At 51.6% G+C, this 19,210-nt stretch overlaps 1 protein-coding gene across 1 annotated transcript in view; it reads left to right on the plus strand.

Moving 5' to 3' along the window:
* Nucleotides 1-6,944: 6,944 nt before the first annotated feature.
* EPB41 (erythrocyte membrane protein band 4.1) overlaps nucleotides 6,945-19,210 on the plus strand; it is a 155,260-nt gene continuing 142,994 nt past the window's right edge. Inside the window, exon 1 of the mRNA XM_070404535.1 lies at nucleotides 6,945-7,083. The gene's annotated coding sequence lies outside the window, so the exon portion shown is untranslated. The remainder of the gene's footprint in view (nucleotides 7,084-19,210) is intronic.

The following is a 19,210-nucleotide window of genomic DNA, read 5'->3' on the forward strand; positions in this document are numbered from 1 at the left end:
GAGATCATGGAGATATGAGGCAAGGATGGGAAGAGATGCTTCAGTATTGAGGTTGAGCAGAAAGCCTCAGACCTGGAGTCAAGCAGACCTAGGTTTGAATCCAGCCTCAGCCCCTAACTGTTTTGTGACCTGTTCACACCTCTGACCCTTGCTGGGTCTGCGTTGAAGCAAAGGGCTTGAACTTGATCAGTGATTCCAACCGTAGTTCCTTAGAAGAGGGGGGAGAGGCCGAGCACATGAACCTTCCCACACCCGGGCACACCCACTGCTTCCTTCTGTTTCCCACACTGAGCTTCTCAAAGAGTTTGACAATCACCTGGACTAATTTCTTTCTAAGTTATCCTTAGCCCTAAAAGTTTTAAGATTCAGTCCATGTCTTCCTGACCACCAGACTGAGCTAGAGGAGGGCTGGAACTGGGTCTGAGTCCTCTCTCTGTCTCTGACTGACCTCCCCCCCCCCCCCGCCCCCGCCAGGCCTGACTGCAAGAGGAGGCTCAGAATGTGTCCACCTGGACTGACCACATAGGGGCAACATTAGACTGACAGCACTGCAGGGACTCAGAGAACAACTGCGTACTGACCAAAGGCCTCTGTCCAAGCAAAGTGCTGGCGCTGTCTGGGAGGCAAGGGCAGGCAGAGAAGTCTTCCGGGGGCTTATGGGTTGGACCCCCAAACTGGGAAGCAAAGAAGGGTTCCACTGGATGGAACAGAGGGTCCCTGCGCAGTCCTGGCTGGAGCAACCCAACTGGTAGGATGTGGCCGCACAGGTGTGGTGAGTATGGGCTCAGGTCCAGGTAGGAAGCGCTGGAAGTCCTCAGTGAAAGGCGTGCCTAACAGGAGGCTGGGAGGGTTGGGGGTGGTTGGGAGACATGAATCCAGATCCTGCTCTGGCTTCAGAATCCCCAAATCTCCCATGGGGGACCTCATAGTTAACTAGGGATAAGTTACTAATGTTGAGGCTTATGTGTCAATCAAGGCCTCACACTTGCATAGGCCCTAGGAGGGACCCTCGCCTTGTGTTCACAGGGTCATATTTTCTATGATATTTGCCAAAGCAAAATACGTTCACATCAATTGGTTAAGACCCCCTCTTTCCACTCTGACTCTCCCCTTCCCACTAGTGTCCTCCAGCTTGAGTGGCCACAGGCATTTTGTATTCTTAGCTTAGCTTTCTTTTCTTCTCTTCTCTTCTCTTCTCTTCTCTTCTCTTCTCTTCTCTTCTCTTCTCTTCTCTTCTCTTCTTTTTATTAATCCTCACCTGAGGACATTTTCCCCATTGCTTTTCAGAGAGAGTGGAAGGGAGGGAGCGGGGGAGAGAGAAACATCCATGTGAGGGAAACCTATCGATTAGTTTGCCTCCCACATGTACCCCGACCGAGGGCGGGGAGTGAACCCGACACCCAGGTAGATGCCTTTGACTGGGAATCAAACCCAAGACCCTTCGGTCCAAGAGCCAATGCTCTAACCAGTGTGCGACACTGGCCGGGGCAGCTTTCTTTTTCTTACAGAGGCCCTCAAATAAGCTTCCAGCTCCACAATCCTGGATCTTATCACTGGGTCCTTGGTTTTCCCAACTGCAAAGATTGCATAAAGGCTGTGAAGGGTCTTTTGGGGAGTAAAGACTATCTCTTTTAATCCTCTTATAGGCCTTGAGGGGACTGGAGTTGTAGTCTAGGACAGTCCCACTTGAGAGCCCACCTTTCCTTACAACCACCCCCCTGCCTCGGAAATGACACACATGCACCCAAGGCAGCACCCCTCTCCTTGGGGCAGGGCGCCTGGCACAGCTTCCCTCAGGCAGCCTGGACATCGTGGGCTCTGCCCAGGTGTCTCCATGACCACAAGGTGGCGGCAGACACCTGCTTTCTTTCTCCCTGGAGCCTGTTTGTGGCCCCACCAACCAGAATCTTAGCTTTCCCACCACCCGCATCAGCTCTTTCCTGCCCTCTCAGGAATCATGCCTTCAAGTCCTGGCCTTGCGTTTACTGGCAGTGCAATCGCCAGCAGACCACTTTGCCTCTTGCAGCCTTACTTTACTCATCCATAAGATAGGGGTATCTGATGGGGACAGGTTAGTGGCACCTGGCAGAGGTGTAACAAGGCAATCGTCGGCTCCCATTGCTGTTTCAACAGGAGCTTCTGGAGATGACATTTTCCTGGGAAGGGGTTCTCCTGGTAGGACCGCCCCCTCTCCACACCGCAGCAAATCAGAGGAACTCCTAGACAGTGGGGTTCTTCAGAGCCTTTAAATGTTCGTTGGTGGGCACCCTCTGTGCCCATGCATGGGTCCCTCCCTGGACGGGGGCAGCTGACAGTCTTTTCTCCATCCTTGCCAACACCCATCTCTCCTTTGAAGGAGGCTCTGCAGGATCTTGCCCGCCTCAATGTTATCCTATGGATCTGCCCCAGGTCCAGATATATCCTCCTGGGGAGAAGGCTTTCTGAACTGTCCCCCGATTCTCTCTCTCCTCTCAGCACCCCCCACCCCCACCCACCCATGACTGCCATACCCTAGCCAGAACATGGCTATCTCTACCACAAAGACTCCCTGGCTATCCTTAAATGTCAGTATCTCTCCCCACCCCACCTGCCCTGGTCTTCACCTGGCATTTAAGGCCTTCCACAATTCGGTCTCAGGATCTACCCTGTGCTCCCGATATACTAGACTAGTGGTCGGCAAACTGCGGCTCGGCAAACCGCGGCTCGCGAGCCACATGCGGCTCTTTGGCCCCTTGAGTGTGGCTCTTCCACCAAATACCGGCTCTTCCACAAAATCCCGACTTCTGCACATGGGCCATGAAGTTTCATTCGCACTGTACGTGCGCACCCGCACGTGGTATTTTGTGGAAGAGCCACACTGAAGGGGCCAAAGAGCCGCATGTGGCTCTCGAGCCGCGGTTTGCCGACCACGGTACTAGACTATTGTCTGCTCCCAGAGCACATTGTCATTATTCTTTCAGGTCTTATGCGGGCTATTCCTCTACCTGGAATGCCCTCTTCCATTTCCATGGAGTAAATTCATCCTTAAAAGTCTAGCTGGGAGGTCACCTCCTCCAGGCACTCTCCCCTAACCCTCAGACGGGATCCTCTCCTCTCTCTGAGCTCTGGGTGGACGGTTGCTTTAGGGCCTTTTCACAACGGGAATGCCCATTAAGCGTGGAGAGCAACCCTCAGTTTACAAATGGCTTTTCCTTCCAGGATCCCGGAGTCAGGAAGAGCAGGGAGGATGAGCACCATTACCTCACTGGACTGATGAGGAGACCAGCTGGGAGAGAAATATGACTGGCCAGGTCACACGCCCTGTAAATAGTGGAGTCAGGACTCAAACCCAGTAACAGATTCTAGCCACACCCCCTGCCTCCGGCCCCAGCTTTGCCTTCAGTCTCCACCATTTCTTGTGGCCTGGTCTTGTGACTCTCTTCTCCTCTCAGCCTGAGCAGAGTAGTGGTCAGTTTTTAATCATGTGGCCAACCAAGTTTTTCTTAAAATAAATATATTTTTATTGATTTCAAAGAAGGAGAGGGAGAAAGAGATAGAAACATCAACGATGAGAGGGAATCATTGATCAGCTGCCTCCTGCACACCCCCTACTGGGGATTGAGCCCCCAGCCGGGGCTTGTGCCCTGACTGGAAATCGAACTGTGACTTCCTGGATTATAGATTGATTCTCAACCACTAAGCCACGCCGGTCGGCAGTCAATCAAGTTTTATTGAAGGAAGAGATGCTTCCATTTCAGCCTTTTCCTCCCCCCACCCCTCCAACCAGTCTCCTGGCCTCTTTATCACCCAACTCAAGACTCAGTCACTCCGTCGGAGCTGGTGGCAGTGTCCAGGCTCTGAAGGATAAGGATTTGGCTGAAGGCCCAGGCAACTCAGAAGAGGAGGAGGGGGAGACACAAACAGGTCCCTTTCCTTGCCCTCAAGCTTATCAGTTCCCCCACAGGCCCCAGCAAACTGGGTGCTCAGCTTAAGGGAAAGACCTGCCTCCTGCTTGTCACCTTCAGGCCCCCATTACTTAAGAGCCGTGTGACCTTGGGCTGCCACTTCCATCCTCTGAGACTCACTCTCTTCTGAACGTTTTTGGCTCTAAGGATTCAGAGCTCAAATGAGAAAATGCATGTAAAACAGTGATCACTAAATGCCAGTTGCCTCCTCTGGAGGTCTCCCTTCACAGGGAGCATCTCAGGAGCCAAACTGCTCCGTATATTCTGGGGAGGGAGATGGAGATTTCACAGGCCGAGGCAGTGGGGCAAGGGCAACAGCACCCCCACCCTCATCTCTATATTCACCCTTACAAGTACACAGGTGACCTCAATAAGAAACACAGGCTGCCAGGACAGAGAGGCCCATGGGGCAGGGCAGAGCTCTCTAGGTCCTCAGGGCTGGGAACAGTTTGGGGGGGGGGGCGGTGTGGGGAGGGGGGGACCTGTTTATACGACACACAGAGAGACAGACACAAACAAGAGTCACACCCTCTATGCAAAGTCACCAACACTTGGGCACACCCTCACACACACCGATGCACTCCCCTACACACACACACACACACACAAATACAGGGATGAGACACACAAACACACAAATACAGAGATGAGACACACACAGGATCAAGATCACGAACACACTCCCACAGGTACTCCTCACAAACTCAGAAACAGAGTCCTCCCTGGCCACCCCCAACACGCACATTCATAGGCACACACCCTTATCAGGCCGGGCAGGCGCTGGCCCTGCTGAGTCACCCACAGGCAGCTCGGCCCAACAGAGCCCGAGCCACGTGCCCGCCCCAATCAGGGAGGAGGCGGGGCCTGCGGCAGCTCCTCAGCGGAATCCCAGTCACGGCAGGATTCTCCCTGCCTCGCCCCTTCCCTTGAAGACCAGAGTCAGAATGGGGGGAGCTGGAGGGGAAACCCCAGTGCTAAATTGAGACATTCTCCCCTGGGTGCATGAATACATGTGGGGACAATTAAAAAACAACACTAGATCCATTACTGGGTATTTGCATATGTATTTTCTCATAACATTTAGTGTTCACCACAGCTCTATATAGAGTTGGAGCTATAATTAGTCCTATTTTACTCCAGAGAGAAAGTGACTTGCCCAAAGGCATAAAACTGGTAAAATGCAGAGCCAAGACTCAACTGCCACCAAATTGCAAGCCCTTAACCAAGAGGCAATGTCACCTGGTGGGCAGGTGAGACTGTGGGCAGGTGAAAGTTGTGTGAATATGCTTGGAGCCTGGGTGTGTGTCAGCTTTCCCCAGGGTCCACAGTGCTAGGGTCTGAAAGTGTCTCAAGTGTCTAGACTCCTGGTGAAAGGAAGTAAAGCTTCGCTGGTGGGTTGGAGCTCACCCACCTATATCCGTAAGCATCCCTCAGCTCTAGGGGCTCAGTCAGACCCTCCTCTGCAACATTGTGAGCTTCTTAATGGCGGCGGGGGGGCGGGGAGGGGGCCCAGGACCCTGGAGCCTAAAATAAGACCGGAGTCAGAGGAGGCTTCAGCAAATTTGGGGAGCTATACATAAATGTATGTCCTTGACATAACATTAACATCAATAATTATAGTAAACGCTAACACTTTTTGGATCCCTAGCCTGAGACGGGCACTATTCTCAGTATTTCACATGGATTATTTCATTTAATTCTCACAACAACTCTTGAGGGAAATACTTTATAAAAATAAAAAGATTTTTAAAATATTATTTTTAGAGATAGAGGAAGGTAGAGGGAGAGAGAGAAACACCAATATGAGAGTGACACATCATCGACTGCCTCCTGCATGTGACCTGACTGGGGCCCGCAACCCCTCAGTGCTCAGGATGACGACACCCAGCCAACTGAGACCTTTTGGCCAGGGCGAGGGCAATACTTTTATTAACCCCCTTTTCCAGAGGAGGGAACTGGTTTGGAGAGGGTTAGTAACTTGCCCAAAATAATGCACAGCTCGTAAGTGGCAGCATTGAAGATTGAGACCCAGACAGTCTTATGCCAGAGCCCATCTAGTAGAAAGATCACTGACCTCAGCGGAAGTTACTTGCCCACAATGGGCCTCAGTTTCCCCCATTTGCCCGAAAAAGTGATTAGCTCTCCATAGCTCTCTGACCTGAAATATCCGATGCTCTTATTATTCTGTGATTCCTCTACATAGAAGAGGGATTAGGTTTGTTCTCAGTGGGCAGGAATCCATAGAGGGCAGATTTGGCCTTAATTTGAGGAAGAGCTTTAGAAATTTCAGCATGGTTTTAAAATGAAAGAGACCAGCCTGGGAGGAGGTGAGTGTCCTGCCAGTGGCGTTATGTGAGCACAGGTCTGAAATGAGGTAGAGGGGAGACCTGGATCCCTGACTATGCAAGCACCTTCTAGCACTGAGATGAGCCAGCAGGAGGGGAAAGTCTCCGAGAGGAGTGGCAAGATGCGGAGGAGAGGAACCAGAACCCACATTCACTGAATGTCACCTACTGTGTGCCAGACCTGGGCTTGCTATATTGCTAATTCTCAGGAAGACACGGTAAGATTTATAGTTAAGGAAACTCAGATTCAGAGAGGTGACTTGCTCAAGGTCACACAGAACAAAATGGTGGGCAGGTGATCCAGGTGTCTCACCATGGTCACTTTCCTAGGTCACCGAAGACCAACTCCGCTCCTTCCTCTCTTTCTGACCTTAGGGGCACCACCACGTGGTAAATTGCATCATACTTTTGCCATATGACGTCAGAGACCGTACCAGCCAATCCAGGAGCTCCCTGCTCAACCCTCCCTTAAACCCCTCGGGTTAACACGCGGCTGCCTAAGGCTGGGCGTCCGGGTCTGGCCGCACCTGCAGCCCCCGCCCCTTCCCGGTTGCAACGCTCCCAGTCCCCCGCCCAGTTCTCCCCGCAGCCCCGCCGATTGGCAGTTGCCCGCACCAATCAGAAAGCCTCCCGGGTCGGGGGCGGGGCCTCAGCCGGAGTTGCCCTGTCAGTGCAGGTGGAGGCCCCCGGCCGGGGAAAGTGGCAGGAACCTCTTAAAGGGAGAGAACAGCGGACGGAGAGAACGCGGTCCGGCTCGGCCCGGCCCGGCCCGGTCCCCGCCCCGTCCGGCCCAGGTGAGCCCTGACCACCCTTGGGGAGACCCCTGGTCTTCGGGAGGGACGGGGTGAGGGACAGATAGACCCACTCCCAAGGGCTCGGCCGTCCCGGTAAGGCAGAGACCAGAGCCTAGGGCTGGGGAAGTTGGGGTCTAGGCGCCCCGGATTCTAAATTCCGCACCGGGGAGCTAGAGGGTCCTGGGCGTCTTGAAGTTAGGAGCGCGGGGAGGGGCACCGGCGACCGGAGGGGAGGACGGGCAGCTCGGGTCCGGAGCTGGTCGCTCGCCGCAGGCGGTCCCGGGCCTGCCTGGGGGGTGGGGGGTGGGATCCCGAGTTAGGCTCCCGCGGACGGGTCTCTGCGGGGTGTGCAGCCCACGGTCCCCCGCCCCCACCAACCCCGCCCTGTTCGCGCCCGGCACGCTCCTGCCGGGTCCTGCGCAGCGCGGGCTGCAGCCTGCAGCCTGCGGGCGGGTAGCGCGAAGCGGGAGGCCCCCCCCCCCCCCTAACCCCGGCCCGGAGCCCCGCGCCCCGCTCCGGTCCTTACGTAACTGACTTTGACTTTCCGGACTGCGGGACCCGCGAGGTGAGGCGCCGGCTCTGCCCCACACTCTCCCTTCTAGGCTTAGGGGACTTCCCTCTGCTCTGGTCTCTCCGAGGGCTCTGTCCGTCTCAGGTCCCGGCTTGCTCCTTTCCTCTGTTCCCCGTGTGTCTCACCTCTGGTCTCTGTAGCCCCGTTCCTTCCTGGCCCTGTCCTCTGCTTCCCCCCTAGAGTGTTCTCCCCCTAACCTACACCTCCTGGCAGACCCCGCCTCTTTGGGGTAGAACTGTTCTCACCTCCAGCAAATTGGAGGCGGGACTTGTCCAGACAACCCAGCCCAAGTTTGCCCCAGAAGGGGGAGGGGAGGACTATCCTGGGAGGGGGAGGACGGGGGGGGGGGGGGTCATTGCTCGGCTTCACTCGAGAGGGAGTGGCTGACCGAAGGCAGCCCCTTCTCTGTTTCTGGAGCCCTTTTCTCCAGAAGGAGGAAGCTTGGGGAGAGCCTGGCTGGGGCTGGGGCTCGGGGCAGCTGGGAGTCCCTGTGAGAACTGCCTGGGGTCAGGTCGGGGTCAGATCCTCAGCTACGGAAAGGGGTGGGGAGTAGGGCCAGAGCATTGGCACAGGGCCCTGAAGTTTGAGCAAGCTTCCCACCTTCACCCCAGTTCAGGCCTGGGGATGGGAAGATCAACAGGAGAAGGCCAGAGGCCTTTCGCATGGGGTGGGAGAAGGGGACAGGGCAGCTAGAAGGGACAGGTTATCAGGTCTAAGGAGCACCTGCTGGATCACCCTCCGTCTTCAAGGCCTTTCTGTGTGTGAGAGAGGCTGACACCTCAGAAATAACTCCTGTACCCTGCTGCTGTCGGTGCCTGTAAACAAGGTCTTACAGCAGTCATGAGATGGGAATTCTTATTCTGACTAGGGACGGGGGAGGAGAGACTTTGCAGAGTGAGGTGGAAGTGTTGGGAATTAGGGGATCCAGAAGCTGTAGCAAGCGGAGAGGAGGGAGGGAAGGTTTGAATCCTGGCCCTGCCGCTTCCTTGCTGTGTGATGTTGTTGCATGAGTCATTTCACCTCTCTAAGTCCCAGATTCCTTTAGTCAATAATCCAGATCTCACAGGCATTAGCAGAATCAAATGAGGTAACGCATGTGCAGTGACCAGAATGGTGGCTGTTCTGAGAGCAGGCCAGTGGGGGTGTTTTAACAAGGGAGTGGAGTGGGGGAAGGCCTGAGGTTTCCTCTGTGTGTATAGGAGAGTCAGGCAGGGCTTGCCAGGTTTCAGCAATGTGGGACGCAGGTGGAGGGCCTGGGCGTGTGGCTGATACTCAGTGAGGCAAGGAGGTCCACACCCGTCTGTCTGCTGATCTGCCCATCTCTGCGCTGCCTAGACCAAGCTGGCCTCCCTCCTGCAGCCCGCAGATGCCAATAGGAGCTCCCAGGGTTCCTAGGCTGCCCTGCCCCTTAGACCAGTGCGGGTGGGGCCCCTCGCAGGACAGGGTCGGCACCCCCTCTGCAGAGTGGATCCTGGCCGGGAGCCAGGCTGGCTGTGCTGGGCAGGAACATCCCAGCCTGGCTGGGAAGATGCTGACACTGTACAGGCCTTTGGAAGCCTAGAGCTCTGCTGGCTAGGGTCGAGCACTGGGACCCGAGCTGCAGGGTGAGACAGAGGCTGGGGTGGGAGTGATGAAGGGAGATACAAGGAGAAACAAGATACAAGGAGCCTGGGCAAAGCTGTGGAACCAGAGAGGAACTTCATGGGGTTAAGCCCTAAGCCTTTCCTGAGCTCCTGCTGTGTGCCATGTTCAGGTTTGCTAGCCACAGAGCTGAACAGGATACCCATGAATGGTTCACCATGGAGGTCATAGTGGGCTGAGATTTGCTAGGGGTTTGCAGAGTAGATCTTTATGATAGTCCCCTGAAAGGGGGTAGGGGGAGCGGGATTGGGCATTCCGAATTTCCCAAGGGCCTAAGATTCAGATGTTTATTAAAGGGGTCAGAATTTCACTTCCTTATAGTCTATGGACCAGTCACTTTTCTCCCTGGGTTTCAGTTTCCGTTTCTGTGAAATGAGAAGGGAAGACGAGCCTAGAGCCGTGGTCGGCAAACTGCGGCTCGCGAGCCACATGCGGCTCTTTGGCCCCTTGAGTGTGGCTCTTCCTAAGCCTTAGGAGTACCCTGATTAAGTTAATAACAATGTACCTACCTATTTAGTTTAAGTTTAGAAAATTTGGCTCTCAAAAGAAATTTCAATCGTTGTACTGTTGATATTTGGCTCTGTTGACTAATGCGTTTGCCGACCACGGGCCTAGAGTCTCTAAAAGTCTTCCAGCACCCATTGCTATAGTCTCCAGGACCTGTTTAGGGACTTTGTCCATCCCCTACATCATCCCACATGAGGGAGAATGGACAGAATGGGGCAAGGACAAGGGCAAGGTCAAGTGAGATGGGCCCCCAAGTCCTGTTCTTGTCCTGCATTCTCTAAGCATCATTAGAGCTGTAGTTACTGTGCATGGAAGTCTGTGCTAAGCCTTCAATATGCACATTAACTAATGTCATCCTTACAACCTCATGAGGGAATAGGTATTATCCCTCTTTCACAGGAGTTCAGAGAGGTGAATTGACTTGACCAAAGTCACACAGCTAGGAAGTGGCTGAGCTGGGATTTGAACCTAGGTCTGACTTCAAAGCCCAGACTCACTATAAGGGGGAGCCTCTTAGGTACTAGCCCTTGCCTATGCCTATATTGCACCCACATTGTTTACCCCTTACCTATGGAACCTGCCTGACACCTGCTGGGTGAACTCAGAGCTCTGGGATATTCAGGCTGTGCCAGTGCCCACTGGGCCTGGTATCGGGGGGAAGGAGCAGAGGGAGCAATCTGTGGGTCAGGGTCCCACCAGAAGTTTCCCCAGATGGTCAGCAGCAGTTGACTATTGCTCGGGTGCAAGAGCTGGACACTGAAAGGCAACCTTGGTTATGTGGCCAACTTTGGACTTCAGTTTCTCCACCTAGAAAACTTGAATTTTATTATTTTTAATATGTTTTTATTTATTTCAAAGAGAGGGAGGGAGCGGGAGAGAGAAACATCGATGAGCTGACTCCTTCACACCCCCTCCTGGGGATCAAGCCTGCAACCTGGGCATGTGCTCTGACCTGGAATCAAACCAGCAACCTTTTGGTGCATGGAGTGATGCTCAACCAACTGAGCCACACGGGCCAGGGCTGTGAAACTTGAATTTTAGTAGTTGAGTCCAGATATTTCTTGGGCCATGGGTTTGTAGCTGAAGTCAACGATGGGGTAAAAGGTTAGAGGCGGGGTTGGTGTAGCAGTGCCTGAGCCTGTGGTGAAGGAAGAAGCGTTTGGGCCCGGAACAGCTTGGATCCTGGGCTGGCTCTTTGACAGCTATTTCAGATGAAGGGACTGAGGTTCAAAGCCGTGTCTGGGGCTGTGCAGCTAGTGTTGCAGAGACTGAAAGGGAAAAAGCAAGGGAGGACCTGGAGAACAACATCTCGGCAGATGCCAGTTGGAATCCTGGCTTGACCACTTAACTAGGCGTGGAGATATGAAGCGATGTGGCCAGAGACACACAGAGGAGTCCCTTCTCACTGTCCTCATCTGTAAAATGGGAATAGTCATAATTTCACCTTTGTCTACTTCCTGGGTTATTGTGAAGGTCAGAGGAGATGAGGCATTTGTAGAGTCAGGTGAGAGTGTGGGTGCCTGGTATTTTTCAGTCCAAAGCTGCAGTTCTGGTTATGTGTTTGTGGGGAGAGACACTTCTAATGAATGGCCCCTCTGCTGAGATGCTTTCCCCCGGTGATGTGTGGAGAACAGCCGCAAGAAAGCCACACCATTTATTGAATGGGCTCAGGGCTTCGCCTCTCATTGTCTTCTTTAACCCCTACCTTGCCAGACAGGGGTGGCCTGACCGGTACTAGGTTCTTCTAAATCCCATGCCTACAGTTCCCTGTAATAATCGCAGCTAACACTAATGGACAGTTTATTGTGTGCCAAGCATTGTGCAAAATGTTTTACATATGTTCACTCACTTAATTTGCACAACAACCATGGAGGTGGGTACTAATGCTATCCCCTTTTTACAGACGAATAATTGAAGAGGCCCAGGGGTGGGGGTGGAATAATTGAGGCACAGAGAAGTTAAGAAATGGCTCCAGTGTCACAAAGCTAGTGAGTGGGAGGGCCAGGATTTGAACCCAAGTTCTCATTTCCTCCTTGAAGCACTCATCACAGTTGTAATCCAGCTAATATTATATGATTGCCTCCTTACTGCACTATAGGCTCCATGAGGGCAGGGACCATGTCTGTCTACTTTATACTATATCTCCCACACCTGGCACACAGTAGGTGCTCAGTTACTATTTGTCCACAGGGATCCTGCTGCCTCCAGCTGGGCTGGGCCCTGGGAGGCCTGATGAGCTCAGGGTGAATTATCAGATTATCAGATTGCTGACTAAGAGGGTATCTGCCCCAGCGGAGCCCCAGAGGTAGAGGGAAGGCAGAGTTTCACCCCTGGCCCAGGCCCAGGCTGGAGAGGGGCCCCAGAGCTTGTTTGTTGGTTGTGCTTGTGTCTCACTGCTGTCCTTTGCTTCCATGTGCCACTGTGGTGATGGCTCCTTGGCTTCCCCGTGATTGGCTGCGTGACCCCGATGGCTGCTTCTGGGTGAGTACTGGGTTGGCTAAATAGCTGCCCTGTGGGCTTGATTCTAATGCATGTCCTGCGGCTTTTGAGCCACTAGGAGGTGTAAAGGGAGGCCCAGGGGTGGGGGTGGAAGAACTGAGAGTTAGGATCCTGCCACAACCATCTGACTTCTCTCAGATGCTTAACCCACTGATGTGATTTTTGGGTCACGTGGTACAATGCAAAGGTCTTTGGGGCTAAATTGGTCTGGAATAAAATCCTTATTCTGCCATTTGTAGCTGGGTGGGTCTTTGCATCTCAGTCTCTCATCTGTAAAATGGGAATATTAACACCTACCAACACAGGTATGTATGTTTGTTCTTTTCTTCATGTAATCCCCATGAGGGCAGGGATTTTTGTTCATCTGTTCCCTGCTGTATCCCCAGCATCTGGGATATAGTGGCATGTAGTAGATGCTCAATGAATATTTCTGAATGAACCTGTTTATTCACTTAGTGTCACTATTCCCCATCAATGTGCTTTGTATTGGATCAAATGGCTAATGGATATAAAGTGCCCAGCATCATAGGGGCTCGTGAAGGTGGGTTTTCCATTTTGCTCACTAGACTGTGAGTTCCTGGGGTTGGGGGACTCGGTACTGAGCTCTGGGTCCTCTGAACTGAGTATGGGGCCAAGTACCAAGCCCATCAATTAGCAGAGAGAGGGGCCTAGGTAACTAGACTAGAACTGGGGAGGGAGTGGTAGAGCCTCTAGGTTTCATCAGGGGAGCGGGGTGGCTGGGGAGATCTGGGGCTGAATGTGGGCGAGGTGAGGAGGGACAACTCATTCACTTCCCTGAATCTTGGAGACCTCATCTGTGACATGTATACAAGGAGCCAAGGAGAAGTGCCAGCTCAGGGCTCCATGTGATACTTGTTGGTTTCCTCCCAACCCTGGGCTCATTCTGGGATGGGACCAAGTAAAGGGTCCCTCTTTTTGGCACTTTTCTCTTTTAACTTCCTTTCTAGCTGGGACTGGAATCTATGAGTCAGGAGTCTCAGACTCCTCAGCAGCCTGGCCAGGGCCCTGGGACAAGGGCTGGGCTCTGCCCAGTGTAGAAGTAGCTCAGTGGAAGTCTCAGCTTGGTCATTCTTTTGCTGTGTGACTTGATTCACTAACCCGCCTTCTGCAGGCCATCATTGCCTCACCTATAAAATAGGGTTAACAAAGGACACTTGCCTTGAAGAATTATTTAATGAGCAAATGGATGGATTAGGCATTAACGTTGCTGTTACTGCTTGGGTCTGGCTGAGGAGGCTTCAGGGCGGGCCCCAGAGAATTACATCCCATCTCAGCCTAAGGATCCTGAGAATGTCTAGTCAACATATTGATTATTGCCACTCACTGGGTATTTCTTATATGCTGGGATGGTTGTTTATGCTATTTTAGATACATTATCTCATTTAGTCCTTCCAGTGACCCAGGCATTATGACCCCACTTTATGGATGAGGGAACTGGTGCTGAGTAAATCAAGTGAGTTACCCAGAATCACATAGTTATTTAGGGGTAAAGCTGGGGGCTCAGACTCAAGTCTGCTCATCAAGCCCAAATTCTTAGTGTCACACTCTTTTATCTCCCCTGAGGAGACAGATACTGTGTTTGAGTCATTTCTGTTAATCTCCAATGCCCAGCATGGGGCCAGTGGGAACTACTGAGCTGTTTGCTGAATGAATAAATTCACACACACACACACACACACACACACACACACACACACAGTACCTCCTCCTGGGCCTGCAGTTCTAAGAATTTTGAAGACAACAGAAAGCTGGAGAAATCCAGACACCATAGTGGTTTAGAGTCAGACAGACCTGGCTTTGAATCCTGTATCTATTGCTTACTTTTGTGACCTTGGACAAGATCTCTAACCTCTCGGCCTTAGTTTCCTTATCTGTAAAATGGGGATAATAAAAAAAAAACCCTACCTACCTACCTCCTAGATTCTAGAGAGTTCTTATGAAGATTAAATAGTGCAAATGAGGCACATGGTGAGTAATCAGTGATAGTAATTATTGTTATTATAGTTATAATTATGAATATTATTTGGGGATTACAAAGATATCCCTCTTGGGACAAAGAGACCAGATCTGGGAGGGGTCTGCTGGAGACAGGCAGGTGGCAACCTAGTCTGACAGGTTCTGAAAGGCATCTGTAAGGTGAAGGGAGGGAATAGACCTCTTGGAAGGTTATCTAGTCAGTCACCTAGTCATCTGCTCTCTCTCTATCATCTGCTTTCACTAACACCCACTCTTTGACAGAGCATAGCACACAGAGATGAGTCTGTGTTGTCTTTGCCCCCTACCTCCCCAGGACTTCAGAGTCTGGTTTGGGGGATAAAGATACAGGAATCGCCCTAACCGGTTTGGCTCAGTGGATAGAGCGTCGGTCTGGGGACTGAAGGGTCCCAGGTTCGATTCCGGTCAAGGGCTTGTACCTTGGTTGCGGGCACATCCCCAGTGGGGGTGTGCAGGAGGCAGCTGATCGATGTTTCTCTCTCATCGATGTTTCTAACTCTCTATCCCTCTCCCTTGCTCTCTTTAAAAAATCAATAAAATATATTTTAAAAAAAATTTAAAGATACAGGAATCACCAGCTCCACCTTTGATCGATGGACTGAAGTGTGGACTGTGAATATCTTCTCAGGCAAAGACCGGGAGAGGGGCATTCCTAGCTGAAGGAACTGCTTTGCCAAGCTGCAGAGCCATGACCTGCACTCAGGGGAATGCGATTGCAAAGACATGCTCAGGAGAGTTGGGGAACTTGACCCAGAGGCAATGGGAGGCCATTGGATATTAAGCAGGGGAATAACATAGTCACGCTTGTATTTTGAGAAGATCACTGGTATAGAGGACAAATGGGAGGGGGGTGGGGAGAGGCAAGTCTCCAGGTGAGAGATGCTGAGATATGGGGCAAGGATGGAGCCATGGGATGAGGAGCAGTGGGGAGGATGTGAGGTTTGCTTAGGAGGCAGAGCCAGCAGGATGTGATAGTGGAGTGCAGTGGGCAGGCAGGAGAGGAAAGAGGTGAGAGTGAGATCTTGGGGTGAGATCCGAGGGACATACCTGGGAAGAGGAACCAGAGCTGGCTTGGGGTGAAAAAGCCACTTGTCTACTCCTTTCTGCCTCAGTTTCCCCAGGTAGCTTCTGTGTCTGAGCTGGACACTGGCAAGGCCTCTGGCCACCAGGGCCCATAGCCCCCATTCCTGCCTTGGGGGTCCCTTGTGGTGACCCTGGCAGGTCTGGCAGCAAGGACAGCTCTTTGAGGTGGGGGTCAGACAGGGGCTGTGTGGAATAGAGAAGCCTGTGGTTGTAGTGCTGCAGTGTCACTGAATGTCTGTATGACCTCTGAAGTCACTCCCGCCTTCAGAGCACAGATAAGGAAACCTGTTTTGCCTGCCTCAAAGATTCAGTGATACAATGCAATTAGAGACAACAATCATTTTTTGGGCATTGACTGTGCACTGTGTTATAGGGGGCACAAGATGACTCAGATAGGATTCCTACTTCTTGAAAGCATGAAGCACTTCTGAGCAAGCCCAGCTGAGCAGGTAGTTAACTTTTCTAGGCATCGGGGGAAGAGATATTTAAACAGATTTGAAGGATGAGTAAGGGCTCTCTAGGTGGGTAGTAGAAGGAAAACATTTCTAGGCATAGGGAACATCTGTGAAGGTTTGAACCCACATAATATGCTCAGGGCACGTAAATACTGTAGTTTGGTATGGCCTGAGCATAAAGGGAGAGATAGGTGGTGATGAGGCTGGACAGGGAAGCAGGGCCCAGACCATGGAGGGCTTAGAAGATGGTCACTTGCTACCCTCTCCTCCCTGCACCCTCATAGCTGCCTGTTCTCTGTTCTTCTCACTGAGACTGCCAGGGCCCTTGCCTCGCCCCGCTCCCCTCCTATTCCCTTCTCATCCCTACCCTAGTCAAACCCAGCGGCTCCTCTCTCAGGAGTCACCAACCTGGGTTCCCTACCAGCCTGCCACTTAAGTAGTGTGGCCTGCAGTCACTTGTCCTCTTGGAACCTTAGTTTCCACCTCAGTGAAATGGGCACAGCAGGCCTTCCTCACAGGGAAGGGTGGAGGCTTCGATGAGGTAATCCCCACAAATGGCCTTGCACATGTAATGGACACTCATAGAAAGGATTATATCATGATTTGGACGGCTCTGTCCCCTGGTCCCACCCACTGCTTCCCCTGCCTCTCCTGGCAGCCTGATCTGGCCAACAAAGGAAGGAAAGGATTAAGAAACAAGCCCAAATCTCCAGAGGGGGCCTGGCCCTCTGCCAGCTTGCCCCTCCTGCCCCTGGTCCCCCTTGGCCGCAGGCCCAAGGACACTCTGTCTTGAGGCCTGGGCTTCTTCCAAGGCCCCACCCTAGAAGCTTCTCTCTGGCTAGAGGCCAAAGCCAGCAGCAGCCTTGAACAAGAGACAAATACTTTGAAAAAAATGTACCTTTATTTTTACTCCCTGGGAGCTGGTAATCAGCCCCTTCCTTTGGGTGATGAGGAGAAGAGCAAGTGTGATGTCCTGTATCCGTGGGAGGCCCCACAGTCTGGGCAGAATTGGATCCCTGAACCTCCTGGATTCTATAACAGAGGCTGGTGACCAAGTTCCTTTTGGTCTAGATGTGGAACCTCCCATTAGAGCAGGTGGCTAATGGCACAAGCTCATGCAGCAGAAACCTAGGTCTCTGGGTCCTTTTCTGCGCCATCCTGTGAATGGGTATGAAGTGATGACTGACCTTAGCTGTCACTGTATTTCTCTGAGCCTCAGTTTTCTGTGCCGTAGATGGGGCTGATTTTACCGTGAGGGTGGGCAGTGATGTAGATAAACCACTCAGCCCAGTGCTGAGCACTCTGAGTCCTCAATGGTAGCTAGTGTTACTGCTATTGGAACTGCTGCCTTTAAGAACCTTCTCTGCCCTCCCTCTTTTCAGTCTAGGGACTTGGGAGTTTTGATACAGTTTCTTGTTAAACAAATGACACCCAATAAACCTGTTTTAAAGCCAGAGGCTCAGCACCCCCCCCCCCCAACTTTCCCCTCTCCTTCCTGGTTGGCTGGAATGCGCTAGCCTCACCCTTAGCCCGGTTTTGGCCGCTGCCCCCAGATGCTCTCTGCCCTCCTGGATCCCAGCCTGCACAGTCTCTCTTCCAGAAGCCACAGGAGGCCAGTTTCCCTTTGGCACCTTTCTCTGATCAAATGCTACTGTAGTCACTTGGGAAAAGCAGAGTCGGAAGGGTCCTGCATCACCCACACCTGGGCTGAGGAAATAGAGGTAGACTGTGAGTTCCTGAGACTATCCTTAGGGAGCTAGGACAATGTTAAGACTTTTGCCAAGGCCATGAAATGGGCCTAAAAGAGAACACCTGGTAGAGAGGAAGGACCACCAGACGGGAGGTTGGAGGGCTTCATCTCTCCCCCAGCTTGTCCTGCCCTCTCTGAGCCTCTGTTTTTTGATTTATAAAAGGAAGGGGATGGATTGATGTCAGAGGTTTCTACTAATATTATAGGATTAAAAGAAGGGATTTGGGAGCTGACAGACCTCGATTTAAATCCCAGTCTCACCGCTTCCCAGCTGGGGGACCTCTAGCAAGTTGTTTTACCTCAGTGAGCTTTTTTTTTTCACTTATAAAATGAGAAAAATATTAGCACCTTCACATAGGATTACTTAAGGACTAAGTTAGATAATTTGGGGAAATTCTCAGTCTATAGTTGGCACATTGGAATTATTATTGTTATTCATGATTGAGTAAAGACAAGAACAAGAAATCCGTCAAAGGCAGTCAGAAAATAGTTCCTTGAAGATGAATCTCAGAGGAAAGGAGGGTGAGGGGGCGGGAAGAGATTAACTAAAGATTTTATATGCATATATGCATTCCCTATGGGTGCAAACAATAGGAGAGTGAAGGCCTGGGGTGGGGTAGGAACCCAATAGAGGGGGATAATGGGGGGGGATGAAGAGGGGACATCTGTAATACTCTCAACAATAAAGATATAAAAAAAAAGAAAATAATTCGTCGAGAGGGTAGGACTAGAGACATGTGCAGGATTCATTCATTCATTAGTCATTCATTCACTCAGCAAGTGATTTGGATTTGGATAGATAGGACACAGAGAAGAGGAACCAGGAGGCTGGAGAAAGCTGGAGTCCAATAGACCTGCCTTTAGCTGCTTGATGCGGAATCAATTACTTGTCTTCCTTGGGTCTCACTCCCTCCTCTGTAAAATGGTGAGAAGAGTGAGCTTAATCCTTACCTCCAGGATTGTCCTAAGGCTTAAAAGAGTTCAGGTTCACAGTGGGTGATCAGTCTGTCTGATTTCTTTCCTCTCCAGTTCTGTTAATGACTGGAGGTAGATTTCAGGCAAGTCCTTGAATAGGTCAGGCACACTTCTGCCTCAGGACCTTTGCACTTGCTGGTCCTTTGGCGTGGAACACTCTGCTCCCCAATACTTTCGTGACTGTCCTTTCCTCTCCTTAAATTTTTTGTTTATGTCTCCCTCTCAGCAAAGCCTTTTCTGATTATCCTATTTAATATTGTAACACCGTTTCCTGCCACAACACCAACACTCCCTATGCTCCATCCTGGCTTATTTCCCCCGTAGCACTAATCACTCTCCGACATACTATATTTTATTGAATATTTGTTTATTGTTTGCCTCCCCTGACTGGAATGTGAGCTCAGTGATAACAGTGATTTTTGTCTGTCTTGTTCAGTGTTATATTCCCTACACCTAGAACAATGTGTGGTTCATGGTAAGTGCTCAGTAAACACTTGTGGAGCGAATGAATGAATACATAAAGCCTTTTCTCTCTGGGTCTAGCACTGTGCTGAGCACGTAGTAGATTCTCAATAAATAATTGTATGAGTAGTCATCATCCTTTCCATTTGTCAGATAATATGTTGGGCT

Source organism: Myotis yumanensis, unplaced genomic scaffold, assembly GCF_028538775.1.
Source record: "Myotis yumanensis isolate MYYU_CA2020_CCGP unplaced genomic scaffold, mMyoYum1.0.hap1 SCAF_2, whole genome shotgun sequence".
NCBI classification, from domain to species: domain Eukaryota; kingdom Metazoa; phylum Chordata; class Mammalia; order Chiroptera; family Vespertilionidae; genus Myotis; species Myotis yumanensis.